Source organism: Chrysemys picta, chromosome 5, assembly GCF_011386835.1.
Source record: "Chrysemys picta bellii isolate R12L10 chromosome 5, ASM1138683v2, whole genome shotgun sequence".
Classification (NCBI taxonomy): Eukaryota; Metazoa; Chordata; order Testudines; family Emydidae; genus Chrysemys; species Chrysemys picta.
In genome coordinates this window covers 98895210-98917202 of record NC_088795.1, presented here as the reverse complement: position 1 = coordinate 98917202, position 21993 = coordinate 98895210, and the positions used below count along the sequence as shown (strand labels likewise).

The following is a 21993-nucleotide window of genomic DNA, read 5'->3' as shown; positions in this document are numbered from 1 at the left end:
CTCAAACCAGGCCATCTCCCAAATTTTAGAAACACACAAAAGGGTATAGCTCCCTTTGTCCCCCTCCGTTGGCTCCAGAACTGCATTGCTCATAAGGTGTAGCTCAAAATCAGGACCTGGGGTTTTTATTGTAAGTACCATATAAACTGTCCTGAGCAATGTAGAATCTCAGAACCATATTCCCTGATCAGCAGGTGCAGATGACAGGGAAAATACCACAAAAATAAGAGATTGTTTGATTTATGTGTTCTAAGGCAAAAGGATGTTTGTAAATTGCTTAATATGCATAGATAGCTGTCTGTTGCTTAGAAAAGTAAAAAATTTGAAAAAATTACTTTCCCAAAATATCATAGTGGTTTTCATAGTTTTTCTTCTTTAAAAAGTAATACTACGAAGAATGATGTCATCCATTTAATCTTTTTCAGTTTTGACATTTTCAATTACAATGTAAAATGTGTGTATTATTCCTATGAGTTATATAATTATATGCCACTGTTTAGTGCAGAAGGTTTTGATTACAATTTTGATAAATTACTGTAGTTTTCTGAGACAGTAAAGAAACTGTTTATTCTATACAATGATGTATTTGTATTACAATCTGAGTTATATGTATAGGTACACAGGGGAGATATACTAGGTTTTAAAAATGTTTTGGGGAACATCACTGGGTATAAGGGGCTGTAAAATGTAAGTGCTTCTAAGAAATTATAAAAAGACGTGTTTATAATGCATTAATTCTGCTGTTCCAGGCTGTAAAATATAAACTCTGATTAGGTTGCAGCCATTTGATCATGTTAGTAACGAACTACAAAAACTCCTTAGCATCCTAAGTATTAAACATTGACAAATATTTGCTATATAACTTTAATATTCTGTCCTAAACACTTGATCATATACATCCTCTTTCTCTGGCTCAGGAAGTGCACTGGCTGCTGTAAGTGAACTCCAAGAGTTGAACATAATTTCTGTTTAAAGAATAAAACATAAGAAGCTAGTGTGTATGGAGATTTTACAGCTGAGTGGGAAAGCTCAGACTGAATCAGTCTGGCCAGCAAAATGGTGAACCTTGACCATATTATTTGTAAAATCTTTGGATGAAATCCTTTCTGTTCTCATGTGTTTTACCAGATAGTCACTGGTTTTGTTAAAGGAGACGTGTTTGTTAAAGGTGCACCATTACACTGTGGTGGAGCGGGGGGAAGGAGGCTGCAGAGCTGACCACAGACACTGTGGATCCTTTATTCTGTGTCCCTAGTGACACCCTCTCTCCCCATTCCAGAGGAATAATGCTCCTTCCAGGACCTCTCTCAGAGGGAACCCCAATATGGAGTGAGGCTTCAAAAAGGTAATGCAGCCTCAGGAGAGGACAGTGTTGTGGCAGCGAAGTGTGGGCCAAATACAAGCTGGAAACTGAGCAGCAGCAGCAACATTAGCGATCACAGAGGATTAGGATGGAGTGTAGAGCTCCTGAGATATGGCTGGGAAGAGGTCAATAGAAAACTCGGTTAGAGCATTTTCACTGAAGTGAAGAGAGTAAAATCTGATCTGGAGGAGATCCAGAGTAAAGTTGGAGGAGAGGGACTTGAGGCAGTGGTTGTAAACTGCCCCTTGGATGAGGTTTGTTGATAAAGGGGAAAAGGCAAGTGGGGTGATATTTGTGGGGCAATCAGGTGGAGAGTCCGCATCCTGAGGATAGGAGAAATCCGAGCATGCTTTTGTTGTGAGATAAAGGAGCCAGAGGAGAGGACTCAGAAGATGGTGAGAGTGAGAGCAAGTGAGATGCTGCAGGAGGAAATGTGGGACAGAAGGAGGTGTTTTGGAGGAGAACAGGTGAGAAACCTTGATGTCTGTGATGGAGGAGGAGGGAAAAGCAAAGGGCAGGAAGGAAATTAAAGTGAAAAAAGGGAGAGAGGAGGGAAATCAGGGCTGATCTTATTGATATTGTGTTTGAGGAAGTCAGCAAGATCCTAGGCAGAGAGGAAGGAGGATGCAGGGGAGGGGAGGGAAGGATTTAGGAATGAATCAAAAGTTTGTAAATACTGTAAGTGATATGGGGGGGGGGGGTGGCTAGTATTGGGAGCCAGTGAGGTTGGAAAAATTATGCTGTTTGCTAAGAAATATGCAGAACTGAAGAAGGAATGAAGTAATTTGTTGTAGTGGAAATCTGCATGGTCATGGGATTTCACCAGAGGCATTCAGCAGCATTTAATTCGCTGTTGGAAGTGACCCAGGCTCAAGGGCTGGCAGAATGGACTTTGCCCTGGGAAAGACAGGGAAGGGAGTTGAGGACATAGTGGAGCGGAGGGATCTGACAGTTGTCACCAGAGGAGGAGAGAGCAGGGAGAAGACTGAGAGGTAGGGAAGTCATAGACACAGATGTATTGGAGGTCACAGAAGGGCTGGGAGGAGAGGTGATGTCAGGCAGCTGGGCAATGTTGAAGGAGATGAGTTGATCATGAGAGTGGAAACTCGGATATTCAAATATCAGAGAAGGGTCAGTATTTAGTGAAGACTAGGTCATTCTTCTATGAGTGGGATAAACGATCCAGCATTGAAGATCAAATACAGAAATGAGGGTAAGGAGCTGGAAAGCTAGTGGGTGAGGTGGGACATCAAATGAAGTTGATTTCACTGAGAATGAAGGTTGGGGATTGTGAGGAGAGGAAGAGGCGAGCTGGGTGTTCTAGTCAGAGCGGAAGGTGGCTGAGGAGAACTCTGGTTGAGAATGGTTGATGGTAGCTTTGGGGAGTGGGAAAAGAGAGCAAAGTCAGATGAGAGGTATTTGAAGGAGGAGGATATGTAGGGTGGAAATGGCTGCAAGTGAGAGGAGCAGGAGAGGGAAAGCCTGACAATCCTGTGCGGACAATCTGAAGTGAGGGGTTTGTGGGGGGGCATTGAGAGAGCGAGCAGCTGCAGAGGCTGTGTTGAGAGGTGAGGGGCAAGATCCAGGATTCTGGTAGTGCCAGAGATGGAGAGAGTGGGAGATGAAGGGGCTTTAGATAGTGATTTTTCTGAGAACAATGTATCTTTTTCACTGTTCTTGATTAAAGTAGCACTAGATGGATTTTCTTATTTATTAAGAATCTTCATATAAAAGAAGCCAAGGAGAATCAATAATACCCTCTTACAGCAGCTGTATCACATGTGCATATCAACTACGTTGCAAAACTTGTTCCTCTTCTATGCAAGAACTAAAACTAGATATCACTTACTCTTACGCACACATAGCCAGTAATACTTTATGCTTGTAGTGTTCTATTCTATTGTATGAGAGCTCAAGGGATGAACAAAACAATATTCTGTACCAGAAAACTGCTGCATTTATCCAGTATAGAAATTTCCCACAGTAATTTTGTGGTATTGCTATCTACTGGATCCCCCATTACAGCTCAAGTTGTCTCACTAGCTATTTTTCCATGCAAAGAGAGAGGTTAAAAAAAAAAAAAATCAAAGGGATCCATACTCTGGCAGGGCACTTTGAAATGAATTTTGAAACATCTAACTGTGAACTGCAACAACCACACTGAAGTTCCTTTCATTATGGCTTTCCCAAGGATCATGCTGTTGTTAGTGGAAATGTATTGATTAAAACTTCCATTTATAGGGTACATCTTGTTGTCATACACATTTCTAGAATCTTTTCCTTCTCTGATTATCTGAAGGAAGAAATTTTAATATTTTGGTATATGCAAAATAAAATGGTCTTTAGATACTTGACATGTGGACCCAGTTCTGCCCTCATGTAAACCAACACATCTTCCCTTGAAATTGATAGGTGCTGTGTATGCATAGCTGAGGGAAGATTTGGGCTTGTATTTGTAAGTAGAGATGCGCCAGGTTGTTGGTGTTTGGATCTCAGTTGTGATTAGGTTTAGGTTAGTGTTCAGGTTTGAGGCTTGGATTTGTTTTACATAAGTGACACTGAAATCTCATGAGCGGTTCTCACTAACTTTTGACACTAAAGGGCAGAAATCTCAGGAGAGTAGCATGTTCCTGCAAGACTTCTGCCACTTTAGGGCAAAACCTTATGAGAAACAGCTATTTGTGTTAAACTTGGGCAGCATCTGAACAAGAACCAAAGCTCTAGGGGCCACTTTGAATCTTAAGAGCTTAATGATCTAAGTACCTAAAATGGATGGATTGATCAGGTAATTTGGGGATCTAAATGCTCCCATTTGTTCCAGTGAAGAAGAGAAAACTTTAAGGGGGACTGAATTTTTGTCTCCATTATGCATATATACCTGCTTTATTATTGGAGGATTACTCAGAAGTGACAGGCTACTAGAATTTTTTTGGGCAGGGAAGGTAGAGGGGAGACCACTGAAGCAAGTTTTGAAATAAAGCACATTAAAAAATTGTATGGGCATTGCAAATAGCTATTGGAGGAGGGGAGAAGTAGTTCAAATTTGGGGGTTTACCAACCCTGGAGGGATATTTTAATATTGGATTGTCAAAGATGTTAAAGCAGGAAGTTCAGATTGCAGGACAGCTGTTTAAGTCATCCAATCCTAAATAAAAAATCAAGTTCTGAACCCGAACAAAATGTTATCATACTAGTAATGTCAACATATGTGATAATGAGTTTACAAAGTGGAAAACAGGATGCTTTGTAATTACTTCTGCTTGCCTTTATCTTTTGAAACCTACTGTATGAATCTAAATATAAACCTTATTGGTGTTTTGAAATAACCTTAAAGTATTGTGAAGTGATGGTTAGTATTAGACACTGTGTAAATGTAAGTCATCAATATAAATAATACAACAGTGCATAGATATGATGTCATTCATCTAGAAGGATCCCAACACACTTGATAAACTGCAACATACATACATTAATTACTACACCCACTCTTGAAATGCAGCATTCTCTGGAGAGGAACACCGTGCTACACATTTAAGGTTGGAAATGAATAATACCAAACCCCATTGAAATCACAGTGGGTTTTTGGGTAAGCAGAATGTATCTACCGAATTAGACACAAGTGTTTACACCAATTTTCAGATGAAAAGTACTGGTGGCATAGTGATTGCTTTGGTGCCTGAAGAGCTGAGTATCCTGATAAGTTTTAAAAGGTAATTTTCCTTCTTATAAGGCCACACCATTCTTTATAAAAGAGCACACCATTTTCCCAAGGTAAAGTCTAAATAAAGTTTGACAGATAATCAAAAAGAAAATAACGCAATTAAAAAAAGAGTAATTCACCATAATGACTGCTGAGTCTCCTTGGAAGTGATAATTGGCTGCCTCTTTCCTTTAGTAAAGCAATAAAAAGCAAAATACAACATAAGTCTTTGGCTCCACAAACCAGAATATCTTTATACATAAAAAACAAAGCACATCTCATCTCTGTCATTTTTTGGCAAATGTAGAATTTAGGATAAGTGTTCCACTACCATCGTAAAAAGATTACCCTGAACATTATTTTCTGGACATTTAAATAAAAAAGGTGCATTCTAAAAATAATTCCAGATGGAGTAAATTAGATTTTTTTTGGATTACCTAAATTTTCCTTACACTTTAAATTAGACACAGTATTTTTTATCACTTCCTAGTCCTGAACTGATGAATAATATTTGTGTACACTGACATTCTACTCCTAATCTAAGCATAGGTACTTAAATACAAAGCAATAGATACCCACGATAGCTCTATGTCAGTACGGTATGAAATTATTCCTTTATATCTAATGATTTCTGGTTTCAGTGGGACTACTCATATGAGTAAGGGTTTGCATGATTTGTAAATTTAGTTAAAGCACGTTGAAAAGGCCTTGCCACCCCAAAAAAAAAACAAAAAACCCCACAAAACTTTTCTAGATCAGTTATGTATTTGTCATCGTAGGTTATTTCTACGCTTGGTGACATATTTAAGAGATCCAAAACCAGCTCCAGGTCCCAATAAGGATGTGACAACAGTAAAACAAATATATTTTCCTAAGGAGCCCTCTGATCCACTTAAGGAAATTTATCCTCCCCTATTTTTACTATGCCTCTCGCTAAAGTCCTTCACACAGCCTATTTCTTTCGACCAGAGAAGGGCTGAATTTGTCTGTCATTGGAGTCAGTAAACACCATTCCATGCAGTGACATAAAGGAGCGCTAAAGAGTGATGCAAGACTTCTCCCTTCCTTCCCTCAGGGGCATAGTGTCCTGCCTGTTTTTGCAGCATCGCTTCCTGCTGTCCTGGAAGCATGGTATCCAAACTCAGATCTCCACATGTCAATTTACTGCAGTATTACTAAACTGCCAGGCTGGCCCCAGCAACAGCAGTTTTGTGTTATGTGGTCTCACACACTAATTTAAGCAGATTGTTAACATACCCAATCCTAGAAATACTTAATAATTTGTATTTTTCATACTCAAGTACGTCACAAACAATTTGCACAACAGCCCTGTGAGTTGGAGTGGTGTTAGGGGGAAACAATAGGCAAAGAGAGTAAGTGACTTATCCAAGACCATAAATGGGGATCTACTTGCTAGAACTGGGTTTAGAACTCAGGAATTTCTGTTTACCAGTCTTACTTGCTGTATTTACCACTGTGCGTAAGTGGGGGGGGGGGGAGACATTGGCTAAAGTTGAGTTGTTAAGAGAAGAATATTAATTCAAGATTCATAAGTCCAATACAACAAAAGAAGCAGGGATGAATACACTGTCATCACGTTTCTGTGTGGTTTTTCATAGTGCTGCTACGGTGCTGGGTCTCATATGTTTCTATTTTTAAACTCCTATTTTCCCTGGTTTTTGTTTCAATTAAAAATATAAGTTTTCTCCAGCTAGCTATCTGGCATATTCAGGGCCTGTTTTAGCCCAGGAGAGAATTGGAATTGCAATCTCTCTTCTAGAGCTGTTGCACATAGTTACCATGCAGTGCCCTGCCTGCTAGGTAACATAGTGCTCAATGCACAAGAACGCATCACACCTGTGCTCTGTATTTTACGCAGTTCTGTTTTGTATCAATTATTATACTGCATTTATCAGCACAGTAACTAAGTGCCTTCCAGTAGTGCATTAAGCAATGTGACTCGCATCTGTCACATATTTGTTCTTGCAGTCTCTCTCCAGGAAAAGAAGCATGTGCAATAGAGTGCCTTGTTTTAGTAGGGTGTTTTAACATACATATTGATATGTATGTTAGAGAAGGCAGGGTCAAAGACATGTGTCTTGCACTTGGAGCAGAAAGTGGTGAGGTTTGATGGTTCTTAGTTTCTTCAGGAGTTAATTCCACAATCTTGGACAGGCCCCTGAGAAAGTTCTGTCTCCTGCATATACTAGACTTACCTTTATGGTAGAAAGTTTTATTGTGTGAGAGGAGCATAGTTATTGACTATTGTCTCCATTCTAGAGCTTTAGGCTTTTAGATTCCATGTGGCCCAGGCCACGGAGGCCTTGAAGATAAGGACTTAGGGTTACCATATGTCCGGTTTTTCCCGGACATGTCCGGCTTTTCGGCAATCAAACCCCCGTCCGGGAGGAATTGCCAAAAAGCCGAACATGTCCGGGAAAAATACCAGACGGGCACTTCCTCTCCCGCGGCTGCTCTGCTCCTCCCCTGACTCAGACTTCGGCTCTGTTTAAGAGCCAAGCTGCCCGAGCCAGCGCTACCGGCTTCGGGCAGCCCCTGTGCCTCCGGACCCCAGCCACCGGCCGGGCACTTCTCCTCCCCGGCTCCAGCTGCTCTGCTCCTCCCCTGACTCAGACTTCGGCTCTGTTTAAGAGCCAAGCTGCCCGAGCCAGCGCTACCGGCTTCGGGTAGCCCCTGTGCCTCCGGACCCCAGCCGCCGGCCGGGCACTTCCCCTCCCGGGCTCCAGCTGCTCTGCTCCGGCGGCACAGGGTCCAGAGGCAAGGGGGCTGCCCGAAGCCGGTAGCACTGGCTCGGGCAGCTTGGCTCTTAAACAGAGCCGAAGAGTCAGGGGAGGAGCAGAGCAGCTGGAGCCTGGGAAGGGAAGTGCCCGGCCGGGGGCGCAGGGTCCGGAGGCATGGGGGCTGTCCGAAGCCCGAGCGCTACCAGCTTCACAGTTTGCCGGGCAGCCTCCAGACCCTGCGCCCCCGGCTGGGCGCTTCCCCTCCCGGGCTCCAGCTGCGCTGGGGAAGCGCCGGCCAGGGGCGCAGGGTCTGGAGGCTGCCCAGCAAACCGTGAAGCCGGTAGCGCTCGGGCAGCTCTTTTCACGTGGCTGGGAGGGAGGGGGCAGAGTTGGGGCGGGGCCGGGGGTGGGAAAGGGGCGGGGCCAGGTCCCGTGGAGTGTCCTCTTTTTTTATTTTTTAAATATGGTAACCCTAAAGGACTGAGACCATGAACTTAATTCATAATTCTGTGGGAAGCCAGTGTAGAGAGTAGAGGACAGGTTTGATGTGCTCATGGTAGCCTATGTTGCTGAGAAGATGCGCTGCACAGTTCTGCTAGCTGAAGTTTCCTAAGTGCTGAAGGCCTCATGCCCAGGTATATTGCATTGCTGTAGACCAGCTGAGAGGAGCGGTGACAAAGATAGGGATAACTGAGACCCGGTCATCGTCCAGCAAGATGGGATGGAGTATTCTAGTGAACCAGAGATGACAGAAAGCATAACTTGTGGATGATTCCCCATCCAATTCCAAATTTACCCAAGGTTCTGGTATTACTCATTAAAGCCCTCAAAGACTCAGGCTTAGCTATGTCAGAGGTCACCACTCTCTCTGTAACCGGCTGCAATCTTGGAGATACTGTGTCTGACAAAAGCAGCAAAGAGTCCTGTGGCACCTTATAGACTAACAGACGTATTGGAGCATAAGCTTTCGTGGGTGAATACCCACTTCGTCAGATGCATGTAGTGGAAATTTCCAGAGGCAGGTATAAATATGCAAGCAAGAGCGAGTCAGGCTAGAGATAACGAGGTTAGTTGTGTCTGACAGAGTCTAACGTGAAACTCTCAGGAACTAGGGACTGGACATTCCCACTGGCAGGCACTCATCTGTGGAACTCCCTGCTACCAGAAATAAGCATGAGTTTTGGACTTCCCACAGTTAGGGCACAAAATAAGATCTCCTTCATACAAGTCTTCCGTCCATAAAGCCAATGAAATGTGTTGTGCAACATCACTCAGGTAATCTGAACAAGTGAGAATACCACACTCAAAAAAAGTGTGGAGAATTTGGTCCATTAGACTTGTTGCTATTTTTTGCTTATGCAATTGGTGTTTAGATACTGAACTGATAGATGCATTAAAAATTCACAGGCATAGATTAGATAGATTCCCTTGCTTATTTGCAGTTGTCAATCTTTGATGCCAAGTATAATTTTCTTGTGGGTTTGTATTCTGTACGTGTACTTTTAGATAAAATATCTGCATGCTGGTCATTTATTTATGAATACAAACCTTGTAGAATCACATGGTGTATTAGTGTGAAATTCCAGGATATGAGTCAGCCTATGGACCATTTTGCATAGTCTGTAGTGATCTTTTGGGGGAAATTTTTTTTTTAAATAGCACATTGATTAATGCTTGTTGAAACTTTATTAGTCAAAGTTGTGGGTGTCTTCAGATTTCTGATTATATTCTTCTATCATACAATGAGAAAGGAAAAAAGGAACAAGTTAAGGTTCCTTGCTCACAACTGCTTTAGTGTACCGATCTTTCATATGTGATATACTGCACCTTTGAGTTGTCAAAGAGGAGGTTTTTTATGCATCCCTTACTTACATTGAGGGAGAAGAATGAGGGAAAGCCAGTTTTAAGATTCCAGGACTGTACCAAAAATGGGCACTGGTTAAGTTGGAACCCTATCCATCCCCAAATTTTGATGCTGCTGGCCCGCAAACTCAGCATGTTTCCAACATTCTGCACTCTGAAGTTGCAACCAATTCTGATGGTATTTATTTTTAACCAACAGCTGCAGAATGCCTCTACAACTATCCTAGATTGACCTATTCCCTGGGGTGGAATAATTTTTCACCCCACTCTATTGCTATTCTAGTATTATTATTCATACCTGATATGCAGACACAGGAGACTTGTGCTCAGTGAGTCCTCAGAGTCTGCCCAGGTTTTTACTAACAGATTGTAATTCATCCATAGAAGAAATGTAAAGTACTGTCACCTCTTCTTAGTGGATTTCTGAAATGGAGCTGCCAGCTATATAAACGGAGGGGAACCATGCAGCCCTTGCTTTCCCAGCACAATTGGTCATCAGGTAGCATAAGAGACCTCTGACAGAGGAGAGCCACTAAACTGCACTGACCAGTAGATGTAGCTCACCTGCCAGAGCACAACATGCCTTATCATGTCAGGGGCCGAACACACATAGAGCATCCCTGCTCTAGCCTGATTTGTTCCATATAGAGGCTATGTGGGCGAATCACCACAGCCCAAGAACTGCAGAAACTCCTATGAGCTGTGTGGTCTCAACATGGTGGAAGGAGACTAGGTGAAGTATAAGGAGCTGTGAAGCACAGGACTCATGGATCTGATTATATAAACTTCTCCTGGAACTCTTGTGCATGGAACTCCTTTTTCTTATTTTGTGTTGCAGTATTGCTCAGAGGCACCAATCAGGGATCAGTACTAGTCACTGTACATGTCTATAATAAAAGGATGGTTCTCTGCCCCATAGAGATTACAATCGAAGTAAGTGACTTTGATAAACAACGGAATCCTGCGCTATAATATCTGCTTCCAGTTAACTGATGATAGTGTCCAGTTATTTATTTCATACTGAAGTAGCATCAGGGGTACCTGAATGAATGAGGTGAGACAACAGTATCAACAAATCGAACAAGCTTCAATGCAGCCAGAGCCCTCACACAGCAGTGACTGCCTCCCCCCGGAGCTGGCAACAAGTGATGCAACCCTGACTTTGTTTCAGTTTTCATTCTCTCAAACCATACCCACCTCTAGCCCAGCTATCAGGGGAAAGGAAGTTCATAATAATGTATTCTAAGATATTATAAACATCAATGTTAGCAGACTGTATGTTTAACCCTTTGAGGGAAATGGGCCTTAAGGAGATGAAAGGACAGAGAGAAAGAGGCATCAGGTACACTTCAGTAGAAAGAGAAGTTTCCACAGAAGGTGTCACCAAAGTCAGGGCTGTTTGTACCACCTGCGATTAAACAGTAAACTGGAGATGAAGGTTGGGATTTTCTATGTTGACCTAACAGCTCCCAATGAAACCAATAAAACTCCCATTGACTTCATCCAAAGTAGAGTTAGGCCATTGCCGATTGCTCTTGAAAATCCCACCCATAAGTGACAGAGTTTAGCCTAGGAAGGACACCAAGAATAATACAAATCCTAGGGAAGGTGAGTGAAAAGCTGCATTTCCATACAGGAATCCTCCTTTCTAGAGACAGGAGAACCTAAAACTTATATCCTTTTTGAAATTTTCATGTCTAGAATCCAAAACTTTGGATGATTTTATTCCAGTTGGGAAGGGAGGAGATAAAAATAACCTCTCTCTTTGAAAGAGTGGTGAAAACAGTTCTAAAATATTTCACAAAACATGTATTCCTCTTTCATAAAGTTCTAGATTTTATGAAGAATCCTAAATGTCTCCAAATCTGATTCCTTGCTAAGAAGCATTAGGGGCAGTATACAAGTCAAATGCCCTGCAGTCTAAAGAAGAAACTAGACATGCTTAGAGGCATACAAAAGAGTTTATTAAGCAAAGTTCATAGAAGTCACTGGGATGCATCAAATCATTGCCTGATAATTCTCTTGAGACTAGATAGGCCAGATTCTCAGCTGCAGACCTGGATTAACCAATGTGTATTCAGTACACTTGCACAGGGCCCCCTGATCACCGCGTGCACACACCTAAAAATCCCATAACCCCGGGCCAGGCAGCGGACAGGGTGGGGTGTTACAGCAGCAGGGGCACACCTGCACTCTGTGGTGAGAACCAATGGGTCTTGTAGACCACCCTACCATTGCTGGTTTTAAACTCCTGAGTTGCCACCTCTCATTATTTTATTGCCAGTCTTACAATATTTGGTGTTTTTCTTAAAGCCCCATCTCCTGGAATCATGTGGTTACATGAAAATCTTAACTTACTTTTTTTAAATAAATGCTTCTAGTTGTAGAAGAAAAGTTGAAATTGTGAACCCCAATGGCTCAAAAACTAGAAGGCAAATAAAAAGAACTCTAAATTTACTTTTAAAAAAATCTCCTGATCTTTTAAGCTAACCCCATGATTTTGGGGAGTCTGACTCATGGCTTTCAAATGTTGGGGGTTGGCAATATTGAAACCATTCCTGGTATTAGGTTTTGCATCCCCAAGTGGAAAGTTCTATTCAGTTAGCAGAGTAATACAAGATTTCTGCTATTCTATTTTTTCTTAGCTTTCCTGAAACACTGAATGTTTCATAAAATTAGGTCATCACAAGCTGTGCTGATGAACTATTTCATTTTATGTTCAGGTTCATTTCTCATCATAATAAAGTGAGCAAGACAGACACAATTTTAATCTCACTAGTTCTATACCAGTGAAATTCCACTGGCTTCAGTGGAGTTATTTCTGATTTACACCAGTGTGAGGTCATCATAAGGTCGTCTATATATCTTCACCAGTATGATTTGTAGAGGCCTTACTGATGGTCCAACATAAGCATCCCAACACAAGATTATGGGTATTACACACACTTTTGGGGAGTCTTTGTAGAATCAGCACCACATATGATTCAGACTAAGATGCATATTTGTGAAGCAGCAGTGGCTTCTGTCCTTTTGTATTGTTCTGAAACCTGGGCCACCACAGAGACACACATGCGGCTGCTGGACGTTTTCTATGTGACATATTGAAGTCATATAGTGGTTTTATCATGTTACGAATGAGGATGTCTGGCATCAGACCAACCAGCTTCCAATGTGTTCTCCATTGACTCAACACTGGCTCAGGTGGCTTGGCTTTCTGCTTTGCATGCAGGAGTCTGTACCAGCTAGGGTGACCAGACAGCAAATGTGAAAAATTGGGACGGGGGTGGGGGGTAATAGGAGCCTATATAAGAAAAAGATCCAAAAATTGGGACTGTCCCTATAAAATTGGGACATCTGGTCACCCTAGTACCAGCCCACCAGCTTTATGCGGTAGATCCAATAGAAGCTGAATGGAAAGACTTTGCTGATGGCCTCACACACACTGGAGGGATGGTGTGGCTTCTGACCTTGCCTGTCTCAGCCTTAATATAGAGCACTACACTGGCAGGAGACCAGACTCTCTGGAAACGGGCGATCCAAAGTGTGCACTCTATTCTCCATAAGCAGGAGAATGAATGAATGAAGACAAGCCTCAGTGCTACATACCGGGGCATGTTGCAATCCCCATCAGTACCTGGCCTGAGCCAGGGACGCTAATGATCCAACCAGTGGACCAAATTCGGTGATGAATCCTGGTCACGTGCCACCTGAGGCAGATTGTGCATATGGTAAGAAGAAGTGCTACATATATTTTCTAAAAAGTAGAAATGGCTGAACTTCTGCAAACAAATGGAGAGTATTACTGATTTATTTCTGCATCAACACAGAGATGCTTACCTTCTAGGCAGAGCATTTGCCCCCTTTTTTGATTCTGTAAAACCGTGCTAATTGGTGCATTTTGTGAGGTAAAATCAGACCATCAATCTATGAAGGCCATCTAACAGTCATCAGATTGTAACAGCTAATGTGGGTTGGCTTTGAATTGGCAGCCTGAAGGTAAAGAGTTCCCTACCCTAAAAATCTCCAGATCCATCCTCTAGCTCAGCTTCATTTTGTTTTTTAACCTCAAAACATTCTTCGCTTTCTTACTTTTCTTTGCTTTCCTTCACTCTTGTTTCTCTTTCTCCATTCCTTAACATGCTTCTTTTCTATGTCCCCTACCACTTTCCTTTCCTCACTATACTTCTGTCCCTGTCATCATTTTCAGATATCTTGCCTTCCTTATCCTGTGATGAATCTCCCCATCCCTTCCCTTCTTTCTCCCATCAGTTTTTAAAAAAACTTTCTATCTTTCTTCTTTCCCTTACAGTTTCTTTACCTGCTTGTTTTAAAGATTACTCCTTTTCTTGTCATATTCTTTTTCTCTCTCACTCTCTTCCTTATTAGAGCATTTAAAAACCTTCCCTTTACTTCTAAAATAATTTTTAAACAAATCCTACAGGTGATAGATTTGGAAAAATCTTTTTTTTTAGCTTGTCCCTGAGTCCTATGATAATATTCCCCCCTAAAATATCAATTTCTGCTGCTGCTGCTGCTGCTGATCTTTTAGCATTATCCTGGTCAAATTCTTTTCTATACACTGAGTGTTCCTACCTCTCCCCGATGTGGTTGAATTTGTTAGTACTTTTCTGCTTATAATTGATTGCTGTACCATACAGCAAATTTAGCCTAAAGAACACTTGCAGTTATGCTATAGTGTACTGACGGATATTAAATGTGGATTTATAAAGGAATATGGTCCATATTTTACTGTCTGGATTGTTCATGTACAGTTCACTGCAACTATTTATTATTGAAATCTGAAGTGTATTGGTTAGGTGTGATTGCTTGCGTAAGTTACATGGTATTATTTCAGTGCTCTGATTGGATGAGCATAACTATTAAATCAGGAGGAGGGATTAATGAAGCCACTTGGGCTTTACATCTCTCAAGGTGAAATTCATCCCTGTGCAGAGGGCCAGCACAAAGCTTATTCCCCATTTAAGTAGTGCGTACATTTTGTGTTGGCTTCTGCACAGGGAAGGGTTTCAACCACCGCAAGAAGACTAGGGGAAATTTAGAAAATATTAAATGTCCTTTTTGAGCTGTACTATGTAAAGCATCATTGGTATAAAAATCAGATTTCTGTAGGGAATCATAGATTCCAAATCCAGAAGGGACCATTGTGATCATATAGTCTGACCTCCTGCATAACACAAACTGTAGAATATCCCCAAAACAATTCCTAGAGAATATGTTTTAGAAAAACATCCAATCTTGATGTTAAAATTGCCAGTGCTGTTTGGGTTTAGAATATAAATGTAACTTTATTTGGTCACATTCACACAAAGTAGTTGAGTGTGTGTGCGCATGATCTAATTGCAAAGGGGAAGGTTTAGATCTTTCTTTGGCTCGTTTGACTGCCTTTCTCTCTGGACCTAGCAAAGAATTCTAGGGTCCAGGGAACCTGGATCAAGCAGTGCCTCATCCCGCACAGAACATAGTGCTTCTGGTGCAATTATTTAAGTGTGAAGGCCTAGCATTTGCTGTCCAGGGGAGCTAGTGTAAGCAGAACTATGTTGCATGAATAGTCATAGAAGGCAAATGGAAGAAGAGCAGTCACTTGAATGAAACAAATTTCTTTTTAAAATTTGAGTGAACATTTCTCCACCAAATGTGTTTGTCTTGATCCAAGTCTAGTCCATACATCATCTACTCAATGGATGTTTAATTTACCTCCATGGTGTCTTTAAGGCTTTGCTCTCTGGTCTGAGATTGCTTTTGGTATCAGTCCTACTATCATGTTATCTTTGCTGTCACTATTTGTTCAACCTAGTCTTCCATGTGATACCTATTAAATTCACTTTGTATTCCCTGATTTAATAGATAACCTCATAATTGAATTTCCACATTTGTTCTCTTCTTGCTTCTTTATAGAGTGGCAAGTTTCTAGTCCATTTATTTTATTTATTTATTTATTTGTGACTTACAATGTCTGAACCATGTGCCATTGAAGGAATTATTTAGATGCATTATTTAGCTTTTCAGTTATGCTCCCTATCATAATTTCTCTTTCTCCTGTCAAGTTATTCTGCCTGACTTTCATATTACTCCTGTTCACTTTCAACTCAACTAGGAAAGCCAGCCAGAAAGTGGAGTTCTTCTAATTTATTTTTTGCAGCTCACCTTTATTGTTTGTGATCAGGTACATACTGTTATCTGCAAATGAGAAAGGTCTTACTGCAGTGGTTTGTAATTGAATGTAACTTTACCTCAAGAGCTTTCCAATGCCTACTATGCTGATATCACACAGCAATTTTATAGTCATATTTTACCAGCATTTACTTGTCTTGTAGGTGATCAGTAATGGAAATTCAGGTTAAAAGCCTGATCTTTCAAGCTCTGTCCACACTACAACTTTTTAACTGAATTTGTAACCAGTTATTAGAATGGTTGGTTCTAAATGTGGTTTTGTGTCACATAAAAAACGTGGTTGAAAAACTGTCTTACTGGCCATGATCCGCTATCAGTGTTTCATTCCTGCTTGAAGCCTCTGGCATATGGCTGTCTTCATATAAAGAGGGTCAGTACACTGATGGGCCTTTTGTTTTGCACTGTGGACAGGACACCAGACTATATTTGTGTAACCAGTTTGGCCAGTCATTCTTCCCAGCTCAGTGTGTGATAGGTTATCACAGAATGCATTGCACCACATGCTAATGTTGCTACTCTATGTACATGTCCTCCATAAGCTCTATCACCTGTGGAAGCAGTATGGTATAGCTTTTCAGATTTGTCCAGATTTTCCCAGAATGCACAGAGAGACTGTATGCTAAAAAACAAGCATTTGTAGCTAGGAACAAATGTGTGGGCAGTGTCCCCATGAGCCTTTACAAACATGTCAAATGCCTCAAGTTAACTGGCAATCAATTAACTCAAAGTTAAGTCCAGTTTAAATCCAACTCTAGCAAGTTACAAAATCAAGGTTAAAAGTTGCTGATGGACTGGGCTGCAGTGAATTTAATACTCATCACCTCTACGAAATGTTAAAAAATGTAGAAAGGAAGTTGCTATTATTCATTATTACTGTTACTGCTGAAACAGTATTTTCACAATTTTTTCAGCTTCTCAAAGCACATTAAACGCTGGGCAAGATGAATTATATCAGTGTATGTACAAACAGCTCCAGAGTAATACCAGTGACATCAGTGAATATATGCCGGGGTAAATAAGTTCAGAATCTGGCTTAATTAATTATAAGGTCTCTAGCCCCTTCTGGTGATTTGTCAGATTAAATTTTTAATGGCAATTCCAGTCGAGAAGAAATGGGTGGTACTAAGAAGTCATATCCTTACACAAAAACTGTCAGATTCACTCCCGTAGGCACAGGGGTTTCCAGTTGCTCATTGTCTATGCAGAGGAGGATTCACCCTGGGAAAGGACACAAACTGATACCATTGCCACCCTCCCTTTGGGATTCTGCCTGAGGAAGGGGCAGTTTTAAATTCTGGCCAGGGCTCTGAGAAATGCATCATCTGGCCCTGCCAATGTGTGGGGTGCACTGGCTTGGTCCTGATTCCATGGCAGAGTGGGGTTGCAGGCAGATTTCTCCATGGCACCTCTGCCTCTGATACACTTTCCACTGCTGGTGTAAATGGGCACAGCTCCACTGGGGTTAATGGTATTTTGCTTATTTACATCAGACGTGAGTCTGGTCCACATTTTTTCTTTTACAGGTTCATAAGCACATGAAATACTTAGGAAACACGGGCCTCTCTGTAGTGACTCTTTCCCCATGATTGCCTGCCTCAGGAAAGCTTGAGGGAGCTTTCATTACAAGCCTTCAAAATATCTAGGTGCCTGTTCTCCATTTTCCTTGTAAAAATGTTTAAGAAAATGAGAAGACCTATGGCCTAAGTTCTCTCTACGCTATACAGCCACGCAGCAGGCTATCAAGGGCCGCACAGGCAGGGATAGGCACGCTCTCCGCCGGCCCTGGGCTGCTGCGGCAGAGAGGGCTGGGGAGAGTCCTCTCTCCCTGCCTCAGCACTGGGGCAGCCTGCACTCCAAACCCCTCATCCCCAGCCCCACCCCAGAGCCCGCACCCCCAGCCAGAGCCCTCACACCCCACACCCCAACCCTCTGCTCTAGCCCTGAGCCCCCCCCACACCCCAAACCCCTCATCTCAGGCCCCTCCCCAGAGCTTGCACCCCCAGCCACAGCCCTTACCCCCCCCTCTGCCCCAGCCCTGAGCCCACTCCCATACTCCGAACCCCATCAGCCCCACCCCCACCACACATCACCTCCATACTGGTGCACATAGGAAAAGTCATTCCACAAATGGATGTAAAAATTAGAGGGAACACTGCAGGCTATGGCCTTTGCATACTTCATGTTCTATTGCATCCACCCTTGCTGATGGCTGGGCTAGTAGCAGAGAGGAATATTCAAGGAGCATGGCTGACACTTCTCACAGAAATCCATAGGAATACCAGTGCTATTTATCACCCCTGCAGCACTGGCTGCACAGCTATATTTGTTATTGTAGTGCCACTGGTTGGCCCCCACCTCCCATATATGGAGATCCTCTGTATGTCAGCCCAGAACTCCTCTATGTCATGGCAGCTTTACAGCTTGTTTTTGCCATTTCGAGAATCAGGCCCTTTAAATTTTTGGGAGATGGATCCGTAGGGTGAGGGCTGAAGTGCATGTGCTGAAGTAATACCTTAGCACCATTATTATTACTGACTGCTAATGATGCTCTTTGCACTGTACTAGGCATAAATCTGCCTTCACTGTGTGTATGATTTCTACAGATTCAGGTTTGCAGACTTTCTAATTTACTTGCATTTGAATTATACCCCATTTTCACATCTTTGATTTCCAAAGCAATTGAAAATCCTATAAAAACAATACAAAAAAGTGAATCAGTCTGTTGATTTGACTGGCACCTCTAGAATTTAATTGGGACACAAATAAATGTACACATTTAGCCCATTATGCAAACATTCGCACTGCCTTTTTTACTGTAACTAATTTTTTTCCTTTTATATCAACCATTCCTTTCTTATCTGGTTTCACTCACTACAAAAATCGATGGCCGTTTGCTGATTAGCATTCCTTTTCCAGCCTCGCCTTCTTTTCTGTAGGGATGACCCCACACTTTCTGTGTTAAGACCTGTATATTCACTGTGGAGTCTTGATTTTGGGTTTACGCTACTGTGCTCAAAAGTTCAGTAGGTTCAGCACCCCAGTATTTTAATGTGATCAGCTGCCTCAATAACCTCACTCAACCCTTCTACAATCCCACCAAACCTGTGAGAAGATCATTACTTTCTTTAGTTGTGTTTTTTAATACACAAAGTGAGATATTACCTTAGTTAGAGAGCATATAATGGAGGCTAGCAAAAGATGCCAATATTATCTCTGGAGGTGGGGGCGCTATCTCTGAGGAATGTTACCCACTTATCCAGAAAAACTGGGTTAGCATTCACCTTCCCTGCTATGCAAGTTCTTTAGCCTATGGTTAAAGAGTCCTAGAATTAAGCTCTAGAAACTGGATGTGAGAGGCACCTCTGATGTCTGTAATAGGTTTGCCTTGGAGTTGTTAAATACTTACTCCATGTGATTGGACTAATTAAAAGTTTTTAATCAAACAAATCCCTGTTTGTGAAAGTATAAAATCTAAGAGGATTAGATGTTTCCACGTTAGTTAAACTAGATATAAGTAGGAAATAAAGTTTTTGCTATTAATTTTAAAATTTGTTACCGTTAGCAGATTTCCGTGAAGTTGGTGGATGATGGCATAAATCTGGCAAATAAAAAAAAATCCAGCTATTGAACCCAGAACATCTTTTTCATTTTAGAATTAACAGGAAGACAGTAAATCAACTGGTATATTTCTTAGGAAAAAATGCCTTCCTCAGATAAACCTTTGACAAGCTTTACAAAGTTTAACACTTCATCTACGAAGGGAATAACTCATTTTGCATACTGAGATCTTCGTTTTGAATATTTCAGCAACCTTGATTAAAGTTGTTTGATCTTTAATATCAAAACTATTATTATTATTATTATATATTACCATAGCATCTAGGAGCCCCAATCAAAATGATAGGACAGTGTAATTCCAACCCTTTCTTAGCATCCTCACTTTCCAGTAACATTTGAAGCAAAGAATATTTAACCATCACAAAGCTCAGCAGGCTTTTCAGTACGTGATCTCATATAATACTGAAATATCAGGCCATCATTTGGTTTACATCAGGGGTTCTCAAACTAGGGGTCAGGACCCCTCAGGGTCATGAGGTTATTATATGGGGGGTCATGAGCTGTCAGCCTCCACCCCAAAGCCCGCTTTGCCTCCAGCATTTAAAACGGTGTTAAATATATTAAAATGTGTTTTTAATTTATAAGGGGGGGGTCGCACTCAGAGGCTTGCTATGTGAAAGGGGTTGCCAGTACAAAAGTTTGAGAACCACTGGTTTACATAATTGTCTATTGTTAACAGATGGAAAAATACCATAAAGCCTCATTAATATTATATTTACCAGCTATGGAGTCTGTGATTTTTAACAACATTGTGTTTTTACTTCCAGTTAGGTCCCTGTTGTAAAAAAAAAAAAAAAAAAACAGTTTATTTTAGGTGTGAGTGTGACTCAGAACCAAACTAACCTTTTGGTTCCATTGGGAGTGGATTGCTTCAAGAGCTGCCCTGACCAGGATAGGTAACAGCTAAATGGAATGTAATTCCACCAGTGAATTGTACCCACTTAGCATTCCCACCCTGCCAAAGAACTATAACAAAAATAGAACTTCATGGCCTCCCAACACACCAGTGTCTTATTCCCATTCATAAATTCATAAGCCAATTCCCAAGTGAGGCAATCCAGCTCAGCAGGCAACCCACAACACTCAGCATTGTCCTCTGCTGTCACTTATTACTGTGCCTTGCTCCTTCAGGGCTCCAGATGACTTGTGGAGCAGAGATCCCAAAACTCCAAAGGTTTCTGTCCTGTTCTGCCCAAGCCCCAGTTTAGAAAGATTTACTTCTGCTGTCTAGATAATAATTCCTGAAATGATGAGTCACGCTCTTATTTGAATCAGGATTCATTAAGCATGTATATCAGACACTGGCACCCTTGAAGGAGGAATAGTGAACTGAAGTGCATTTCTAGTGTCAGTAAGGAATAAACAGAGACAACAGAGAACAAAAATAGACAACTAAACCCTTCTCCCACCACCCAAAATAAAACTTTAGTGGACAAGGCTCACTGACCCTATCCATTACCTGTGGAAATTTAGAGGAGAATGATCAGATATGTGGGAATATTGTAACAAAGTTCTATTCTACTTCATTCAGCAATACTGCTCCCCATGGAAATGGGATTATAGTTAAGTCCTAGAATCATGGTGTGAGTTCTATAGCTAGCGTTTTTGGGTGGTCTGGGCACGTTATATATGTGCTAGTGTTCTACTGCTTTAGGGAGGATGAGAACATTTGGAATTGCTGAGTATTTTTTAAAATCTAGCCACTTATTTTGGTGCCTAAAATGGGAATTGTTGGGTATGGACTTCATTTAAAAATCTGTCCATAAACATTTTGCTGTTCCTAATATTTTGCAATTTTAGGAGTCTGACAATTCTGCCTATATATGATACAGCTGGCTCGGAAATAAATTATGGTCCCATGGAAACCCAAGTTGCCAGTAAAAAGTATGTTTAGAAAAACGGATTCTTTTGAAGAATTTATGCAGGTACACTTTCACTATGACATTTCATTTGCCAGAGTTACCCAGGGAAACTTTGTTGAAAGAGTGTGTTGTACTATATTCAGTGATATTGCTCTGGATTTAAATAGGATCATCAGGGAGGTGGAGCAGAAGGAGGGAAGCTGAGAGATACTGGTTATATGTACTGTTAGGAAAAACACATATTTCTCTGTTGGTACATTTCATCACATCAGTGTGGGCTGGTGCTGGCTCTAGATATGAAATATAAATTTGGTATATAAGGAATATGATACAAGCATTAATCCATACAGTTTTTGGTCCGTTGACAAAAGGATGATTCAAGTAATCTGTAGATTTCTAGCTTGTTGCATAATAGAAGAGAGAGATTTATGATGATACAAATGCATTGAATAGTATCAGCCACAGTTTCACCTCCACCCACATTTTACATTTTTGTATGTTTATTTTTAATCAGAATACCACCTACACATGCAACTTCGGTAAGATTGATAACTACTGTGTGCCAAGAAAATCAATATGCATTTTGCCTTGAATATCTCAAAGTTAAGTAATAGCTGGGCCCCTATTTAAAAAAAGGGGGGGGGAGCAGGCAGG

The 21993-nt window shown here is 41.4% G+C and overlaps 1 protein-coding gene across 4 annotated transcripts in view; it reads right to left on the bottom strand.

Annotated features, from left to right (window-relative positions):
* RBM47 (RNA binding motif protein 47) overlaps window positions 1-21993 on the bottom strand; it is a 111968-nt gene that overhangs the window by 72260 nt on the left and 17715 nt on the right. For 2 of the 4 annotated variants that reach the window (XM_065596960.1, XM_065596958.1), the window contains exon 2: window positions 19416-19457. The exons of the other annotated variants lie outside the window; for them this stretch is intronic. The gene's annotated coding sequence lies outside the window, so the exon portion shown is untranslated. The remainder of the gene's footprint in view (window positions 1-19415; window positions 19458-21993) is intronic. 4 annotated transcript variants of the gene reach the window in all.